This window comes from Raphanus sativus, unplaced genomic scaffold (assembly GCF_000801105.2).
Source record: "Raphanus sativus cultivar WK10039 unplaced genomic scaffold, ASM80110v3 Scaffold1182, whole genome shotgun sequence".
Lineage (NCBI taxonomy): Eukaryota > Viridiplantae > Streptophyta > Magnoliopsida > Brassicales > Brassicaceae > Raphanus > Raphanus sativus.
Window position 1 is genome coordinate 14,740 of NW_026616495.1, and position 9,616 is coordinate 24,355.

Genomic DNA, 9,616 nt, shown 5'->3' on the forward strand with positions numbered 1-9,616 from the left:
CTTGAGAGAGGGAAGATCTTGAACTCCCTTTGTTTCTTTACTTTGTTCTTCTCTTACTTATTCTATTGCAGTATTATTCAGACCATCATAATGTTTCTTATGAATATGTTTGAGTAGTCTCATTGTTAGATTTAGGTTTCTCATAAGGTTGACTCATGTATTGCAAATAAACCATTGTTAGGGTGTTTAAAATATAGTTCTTCATCTAGTTGTTCTTAATACTTTGTTTGGGATTAGTCATCCTTGACCTAGATCTTAGGATTAATTTGGATAAGTGAGAACTTAACAGTTTCCTGAAAACTAAACTAGTGTGTTCTAATCTGACTGAGAACAAACGAGAGTTGTTCCTAGTTAGATTAGAGAACCCATCAAACCTGATCTTAAGGCTCGCTGGAAGCAATATCGATTGACGCAACTAGGGTTGTATCGGTCGATATTGTGAAAGGTGCATCGATCGATGTTCCATTGAATTATCGATCGACACTTTCTTATGATCATCGAACGAGAGTTGATGACCCGAGATCCAAGCGTAGTTAATCATTTGATTAAACTAAAAGTTTGAGTTCAGAACTATGAATACTAAAAACCCTAATTAACTTGCAAACTTGTCACACCTGAGATAATACCTAAATCTAGCTACCTTTCCTTCTGTTAACAACCTCAAATCAAATCAATCGAGCAACTGCCTTGCTCACCATTTAATTTACTATTTAAGACATATTTGTCCAGCTTTATTTTTACTATTTAATCTATTGTGTAATCCTTGAGTCTCTGTGGATTCGATCCCTAAGTATTACAATTGAACCTCTTATTTGAGAGAGTAATTCACTCCTTAGGGTAATTTGAGTGATATCAAATTTGGCGCCGTTGCCGGGGACTCATTCTTATTACCAGTAGATTAAATTTATAATATAGTCTAGATTTTACATTCTGTTGCTTAAAAGTTTTTCACCTTCCTACTGACAAAGGTACTTAGGAGAAGAACACAAGTCTCGGCCAGACAATCGATCGGCGCAGATATGAGCATATCGAGCGACGTATCGACGAACGAGACGATCGACACTTCACTGCTGGAATCGATCGATACCGGTCAACCAAAATCGATTGACCCTGATTTACACACATCGATCGACGCCCACCAGCCGGAAGCAGGTAAGTCTGTGCTTACGAATTTCAATAATGGAAAAGTAGTTCTAAGAAATGAAAAAGATCAAGTATGCAATGCATCAAACCAAATTAATTATAGACATAGGACTGCAATCCCTGTTGGAATAGCTGTTGTTTTGAATGCTGGACTGGAGCGTTACCAAACGATTGGAGATTACAACAGACCTGATCGGTTATACACCAACAGGTCTGCGATCCGCCCACCAGCGATTCAGAGGAAAGACTTTGAATTGAAACCAAAATATTTATCTCTAGTAGGTAAAAACCCCTTTCATGGTCTCCCTCATGAAAATCCCATAGACCATATCGAAGCACTTGAGGACTTTGTGTCTAACATAAAGATGCAGGGAGTTTCCGAAGACTACCTATTCTGCAAACTCTTCCCGCATTCTCTTGATGGAGACGCGACCTGCTGGCTGAAACAACTGCGCCCAGGATCTCTGACTTGCTGGAGCGATATCAAAAGTGCCTTTCTCAAAAATTTCTTCGATGATGCACGGACCGAAGAATTTAGGAAAAATATCTATAATTTTTCTCAAGGCACTGCTGAAGCTTTTAAAGCCTCTTGGGTGAGATTCAAAGGCTACCAGCGAGACTGCCCCCATCATGGATTTTCTGAGATTCAACTACTTAATATTTTCTTCAGAGGTCTCGATTTGATATACCAATCGACTTTGGACGCTGCAAGTCAAGGGAACTTCAAAACTAGAAGCCCCCAAGAAGCCACGAGGCTAATTGAAAATGTGGCAACCAGCATTAGTACCGCGAAGGTTGATCTCGAGAGGAGAAAGAGGGAGATTTCCAATGGAGATCGGATATCCAAGACCTTTTCACATGAAGGAGATGAAGAGGAACATGTAAACCTCATCGATCAGATTGTCTTTTGCGAACAAAAACTTGTTAACCCGCAGATAAACATGAGGTCTACAAGAAGCCATGAGGAAGAACAAACTCATGAGAGCATTGTGGAATCTAAACTGGAAGAAATTTTGAAAGACCAGCAGAAAACGGTCCTGGATGTTGATGTAAGATTAGATTCCATGTGCTCTAATTTCGATAAGAAATTTAAGGCTTTGAGCGATCATGTAAAAATTTTGAATAGCCGAGTTTCCCACGACGATGAGTTTGTCCGAAGAGAAAAAGAATGTCTCCCTAGAAAGGTCGACACAAACCCAAAACGTCAAGTCTGCTCTGTACTTCTAAGGAGCGGGAAACGCCTTGTTCCAACTACAAGAGAAAGTGTTTCCAATGGCGAACTCGCTGAAGGAGAGAGAACTGAAAAATGTGGATCCAAACCAATAACTCTTGATGATTCTGACCCGATTAACCTCAGCGACGATAAAAAGGAAGATGCAGCTATCGATCGACGGAAGGGCAAGAACATCGATCGACGTGGTGATGCAATCATCGATCGACGTCTTACACCTACTACACCGAGAACGACACCCGTCGAACCGGTAATAGAGAGAGTGTACAAACCTTTGACACCCTTCCCTCCCAACACGTCGCAGACAAAACGAGAATTGGATAAAGCAATTTGCAAGAAAGCCCTCGAAAATATCACAGTTGAAATGCCACTGAGTGATGCCATGAAAGTTTCACCTCCCATTAAGAAATATGTGAAAGACATGGTATCCAAAAGTTTTCCATCGTCGGAAAACAGTGTCATGATGGTTTCTAAAGATGTAAGTGCCATAATCCAAGGCGAAATGCCGATCAAAAGACCTGACCCTGGAAGTTTTGTTCTAGATTGCAACATAAAAGATAAACGATTTGATAGATCACTTTGCGATCTAGGCTCCAGCGTCAACCTTATGCCTTACTCTGTTGCTATATCCCTCGGGTTTGACGAATTTAAACCAACCCAAATAACCCTGGTTCTTGCTGATAGATCCATTCGAGTACCAGAAGGACTACTTGAGGACGTACCTATAAAGATAAACAATTGTCATATACCAACGGACTTCGTTGTGTTAAAATACAAGCATGAACCAAAGGATCCCCTTATTTTAGGAAGACCTTTCCTAGCCACAGCTGGAGCGATAATTGACGTAAAGGAAGGACGATTACGTTTGAACATTGGAGACATTTCAATGACTTTTGACATGGAAAAATTAATCAAGCATCCCCTAATCGATAATCGAGCATTCTACGTGGATGACATCTCTGAGCAAGCTGAAGAATCTTTCGCGGATCTACGCTCAGATGACCCCTTAGAAAATGACCTTTCTACCACTGAAAGAAACATGTTTAGCATAGATAACAGGACTGACGAATATACGCGGCTGATGAACGCAAGCGAGGAAATAAAAAATGTTGATGAAGAGGAAAACGACGAGTCAAAAATCAACGTCGATCGATATCGACAACGTACCATCGATCGACAACCATCTTCGCTGGACAATTTGAGCTCTGAAAAAGCACCGAAGGTCGAGTTGAAACAATTACCCGCTGGACTCAAATACGCTTTTCTCTATGATAATTCTTATCCTGTAATCGTTAATGCCAACCTGAATGATGGAGAACTTGCATTGCTACTGAAAAATTGCGCAAGTATAGGAAAGCTCTCGGGTATTCTCTCGAAGATATTCCTGGTATCTCTCCAACTCTATGCATGCACCGCATTCATTTAGAAGATAAATCGAAACCATCAATAGAACACCAAAGAAGGCTAAACCCAAACCTGAAAGAAGTAGTTAAGAAGGAAATCATTAAACTACTCGATGCCGGAATCATTTACCCGATTTCAGATAGTAATTGGGTAAGCCCGGTGCATGTCGTTCCGAAAAAGGGAGGTATTACAGTGGTGAAGAACGATAAAGACGAACTCATTCCTACCAGAACCGTCACTGGGCATCGAATGTGTATTGATTATAGGAAATTAAATGCCGCCACTAGGAAGGATCATTTTCCCCTGCCTTCATCGACCAAATGCTCGAAAGATTAGCGAATCATCAGTACTACTGTTTTCCCGACGGATATTCAGGATTTTTCCAAATCCCTATTCATCCTGAGGATCAGGAAAAGACCACATTCACTTGTCCATATGGTACATTCGCATACCGAAGGATGCCCTTTGGGCTTTGTAATGCTCCTGCTACCTTCCAGAGATGCATGATGTCTATCTTTACAGATATGATCGAGGATTTCATGGAAGTCTTCATGGATGATTTCTCGGTGTATGTATCCGATTTTACATCATGCCTCAACAACTTGTGCAAGGTATTAGCTAGATGTGAGGAGAAAAATCTTGTTCTAAATTGGGGAAATTCCATTTTATGGTTACGATGGGATTGTTTTAGGCCACAAGGTATCTGCAGCCGGTATCGAGGTGGATAAAGCTAAAATAGAAGTGATGACAGGTTTGCCAACACCGACCAATGTAAAAGATGTAAGAAGTTTTCTGGGACATGCTGGTTTCTACAGGAGATTCGTAAAAGATTTTAGCAAAATAACCATACCCCTTACATCTCTCCTGGGCAAAGAAGTCAAATTAAACTTTACCCCTGAGTGCCTAAGAGCTTTTCAAGAAATTAAGACAGCTCTAGTGACTGCTCCCATTGTGCAAGCTCCGGATTGGAATTTACCTTTCGAAATAATCTGCGACGCAAGCGACTTTGCTGTAGGAGCAGTACTTGGGCAGAAAAAGGATAAGAAGTTACATGTTATCTGCTATGCTAGTAGGACTCTGGATGATGCACAAAGAAACTATGCGATGACCGAAAAAGAGTTACTAGCAGTTGTTTTTGCTTTCGAAAAATTTCGCCCCTACTTAGTTGGCTCAAAAGTAGTTGTCCAGACCGACCACGCTGCCTTGAAATACTTAATGCAGAAGAAAGACGCAAAGCCAAGACTTGTGAGATGGATCCTGCTCCTACAAGAATTCGATATCGAAATAAAAGATAAAAGAGGAGTAGAAAACGGAGTTACTGATCATCTTTCACGAATTAGAGTCGAAGACGATATTCCAATTGAAGACTCACTGCCCATAGAAAACGTCTATCAAACAGACTCTGCGTTCATTGGCAACATGTGTTCAACGTTTGAGGAAAAATCGATCGGCACCCTACATGAAGAATCGATCGACACCTTAGACAACCAGCGGACCCACACAAAACAAGACGAATTGATAGGTTATATAAATGTCAATGTTGCATATAGCTCTATGCAATCTGAATTTGATTCTCCTGGGGGTAGAAGTCTAAGTCTGGGGGTTCACGCAATTGACGGAAATTTTAAAAACCGACCTTGGTATGCTGATATAGTAAATTATCTAGCTGCTGACGTGGAACCAGAAGGCCTCCAAGGTTACTCAAGGAAAAAGTTCCTAAGAGAAGTCAGACGATATCATTGGGACGAACCATATCTCTATAAACATTGTGCTGACAAAATATATAGACGCTGCATTGCAGAGGTTGAAGTTCCGGATATACTTTTCCACTGTCATGGATCTGATTATGCTGGACATTTTGCGAGTTTTAAGACAGTGTCAAAAATTCTTCAGGCTGGTTTTTGGTGGCCAACCATGTTTCGTGATGCACAATCTTATATAGCAAAATGTGATCGCTGCCAACGAAGAGGAAAAATAAGCAAAAGACACGAAATGAAACATAATTTCATATTAGAAGTAGAAGTCTTTGATTGTTGGGGCATCGACTTTATGGGCCCTTTTCCTTCTTCATACGGGAACAAATATATCCTAGTGGCTGTCGACTATGTATCTAATTGGGTAGAAGCAATAGCATCCCCGACAAACGATGCTGCTGTAGTCGTGAAACTTTTCAAAAGCATCATTTTTCCTAGATTCGGAGTTCCTAGAGTGGTAATAAGCGATGGAGGCTCTCATTTTATTAACAAAGTGTTTGATAATCTGCTTGCGAAGCATGGAGTCCACCATCGAGTAGCTACGCCTTATCATCCTCAGACCAATGGACAAGTAGAAGTTTCAAACCGTCAAATCAAGGAAATCCTGGAAAAAACGGTAGGGAAAACAAGAAAAGATTGGTCCACAAAACTGGATGATGCACTTTGGGCTTATAGAACTGCATTTAAGACGCCACTCGGAACTACACCATTTCACCTACTTTATGGAAAATCATGTCACCTTCCGGTGGAGTTAGAATACAAGGCGGCATGGGCTGTAAAAATGATGAACTTCGACGTCAAACCTGCTAAGGAAAGGAGATTAATTCAGCTGAATGAGTTAGATGAAATCAAATATCACGCTTATGAAAATTCAAAGTTATACAAAGAGAGGACAAAAGCTTATCACGACAAGAAGATCATATCTAGACATTTCGAACCGAATGATCAGGTGCTTTTGTATAATTCTCGTTTGGCAATATTTCCTGGAAAATTAAGTTCCCGCTGGTGTGGTCCCTTCACTGTTAAAGAGGTAAGCCCCTCTGGAGCCATATTGCTAATCAACTCTAAGGGAGAAGAGTTCAAGGTGAATGGACAATGAGTAAAGAAATATTGGGCGGAAGCAGAGAGACCAGACAGACAAATTACAAGTCTTGGACTGCCACCTACCAATTGATATAACACGAATGTCGAGCTTCAATGACATAAAACAAGCGCTGAGTGGGAGGCAACCCACTATCAGATACGAGTAGACGATTGTTCAGCAGATCGACCGATGAGACCATGTTGATATCGTTCGACAGCGCTTCAGGTAAAACGATCGATTGTCACTTCATTGTGTCGATTGACACAGACATCAGCGAGCTGGTATGTCGTTTTTACTTGTTAAATTTCGTACTTATGCTTTATGATTTTCACCCTACCACTGACTGTTTTACACTGAGGACAGTGTAATTTAAGTCTGGGGGGATTACTAACGTTTATCTACTTTATGAGTCTTATTTAAAACGTTTTCAAAAAGTTTTTATTGAGTCAAGAAGGGGATATATCTTAATCGATTTATTATTTGTCATCTAACCACTCTTTAGACCAGTCTTAGATTTACTGACTGCAGAAGTACTATAGATACTAAAGTGGATCAACCTGTCAACTATGTTTGCACTTGCTGAGATTGTTTGAAGGAACCAAAGCTGACCTCCAATCTAATACTGACTTGATTTGCTTGTCTTGGGGCTTGGTATACATTGGATCGGAATCCTCCTGCAAGTCTGGAAGGTAAAAAGTCTGTGTGTTTCTGGTTCCCTTCCTTCTCTCTCTTCGGCATCTCAAAGATCTAAGTTTTAAAGTTAAATAAAAGATTGAGATGACTTCTTGAGAGGCAGAGGGGTAGGAGTGTCTCCAGCGACCCCATTATTCTAAATCTCGAGAATGATCACACATTGTGGAAGCGATGGGTAGGTACATTACCCATGATCCCACTATTCGCCTACACTTTGCCCAAAAAGTTACATGGAATGCATTAGTTGCAAGAAATGTATGAGTTATGAGAATGTATGCAATGTCAATGAGATGAAATAGATGGTCTGAATCAGCATCGAAATTCATTGAAATTGAAACTAATAAGAGATTCAGAGAAGAGAGTGAGGGGAGAAAGGGATCAGAGAAGACTACCTGTGTGTTCAGAAACTTGCTTGAGTTGAATCCATGTGTCCTGTAATCGATACTCCCAAGGTAAAGCCTACACTTTTATTTTTATGCAAGAAATGAGGTTAGTAGAGGGGATTGTCAGACAGGATCTGTTAGGTTGTGGAACTAGTGGAATTTGGTTGCTATACTAGGATATTGTATAATGTGCTTCTAAAGTTAGGATGTTTAATGATTTGGTTTGCACTACTGGAGATGATGAACTTAGTTTTTAAAATCCTTAGAGACCCTGCTGTTTTTAAACCTCTCTCAGAGAGACTGTCTGTTTGTTTTGCTTGAGGACAAGCAAAAGGATAAGTCTGGGGGAGTTGATATACCATGGATTTTACCTATTTTTACCCATGGTATATAAGTGTTTTATATACAATTTATTATGTATTGGATTCTATTTAAAGTATTTACAGGTTCATGGACGATTTGGAGATATAAGGTGATTTTGGTGCCTTTTGGAGTCTTTCGCAGTGCAGAACTGTACAGACGCTTCAGATTTTTAGCTCTCGATGAAGACATTCTCACCGGTCTGAGTCTTTCGCAGTGCAGAACTGTACACAAGATAGAGCTTTGAGTTAGCTTTCCAATGCCACCGGTCTGAGGTCAATCCGCATCCTGTAGCAGAAGTTATGCCTGTTTTACTGAAGAGTGGCCAGTCTGCCTCGCGAGAGGAAGCTGTCGAGAAGAGAATTGTATGTCGTTCGATGCAGCACACTGCATGTCGATCGACAGGGACATCAGAATGTGGGCTGAGTATATTTTATGACCAACTGAAGCCCAGAAGTAACCACAAATTACCCTTATACCCTTGGTCGACCAGAAACCCTATTTTACTGTTTTCTAAGCCATTGTTGGCTGCTATGCTTCATACTATTCTAGAGAGAGAGAAAGCTTAGGATTGGAGAGAGAGATCTGAGCACCTTGAGAGAGAGAAGATCTTGAACTCCCTTTGTTTCTTTACTTTGTTCTTCTCTTACTTTTCTATTGCAGTATTATTCAGACCATCATAATGTTTCTTATGAATATGTTTGAGTAGTCTCATTGTTAGATTTAGGTTTCTCATAAGGTTGACTCATGTATTGCAAATAAACCATTGTTAGGGTGTTTAAAATATAGTTCTTCATCTAGTTGTTCTTAATACTTTGTTTAGGATTAGTCATCCTTGACCTAGATCTTAGGATTAATTTGAATAAGTGAGAACTTAACAGTTTCCTGAAAACTAAACTAGTGTGTTCTAATCTGACTGAGAACAAACGAGAGTTGTTCCTAGTTAGATTAGAGAACCCATCAAACCTGATCTTAAGGCTCGCTGGAAGCAATATCGATTGACGCAACTAGGGTTGTATCGGTCGATATTGTGAAAGGTGCATCGATCGATGTTCCATTGAATTATCGATCGACACTTTCTTATGATCATCGAACGAGAGTTGATGACCCGAGATCCAAGCGTAGTTAATCATTTGATTAAACTAAAAGTTTGAGTTCAGAACTATGAATACTAAAAACCCTAATTAACTTGCAAACTTGTCACACCTGAGATAATACCTAAATCTAGCTACCTTTCCTTCTGTTAACAACCTCAAATCAAATCAATCGAGCAACTGCCTTGCTCACCATTTAATTTACTATTTAAGACATATTTGTCCAGCATTATTTTAATACTATTTAATCTATTGTGTAATCCTTGAGTCTCTGTGGATTCGATCCCTAAGTATTACAATTGAACCTCTTATTTGAGAGAGTAATTCACTCCTAAGGGTAATTTGAGTGATATCAGAACCACGATCTAAGAAGCTTTATTTGGAACCACTAATCAGTGGAGAATAACCACGAAGTTGATTAATCTCATAGGAGTTGTGAGTAAGAAGATATCCCACTTTCTATCCAGATG

General features: G+C 40.0%; 1 non-coding gene across 1 annotated transcript; it reads right to left on the reverse strand.

The window, feature by feature from the left end:
• Positions 1-1,673: 1,673 nt before the first annotated feature.
• On the reverse strand, positions 1,674-1,780 carry LOC130503852 (small nucleolar RNA R71). The gene has a single exon (XR_008941038.1). It is a non-coding gene; the product is annotated as a small nucleolar RNA R71 (small nucleolar RNA).
• Positions 1,781-9,616: the final 7,836 nt, after the last annotated feature.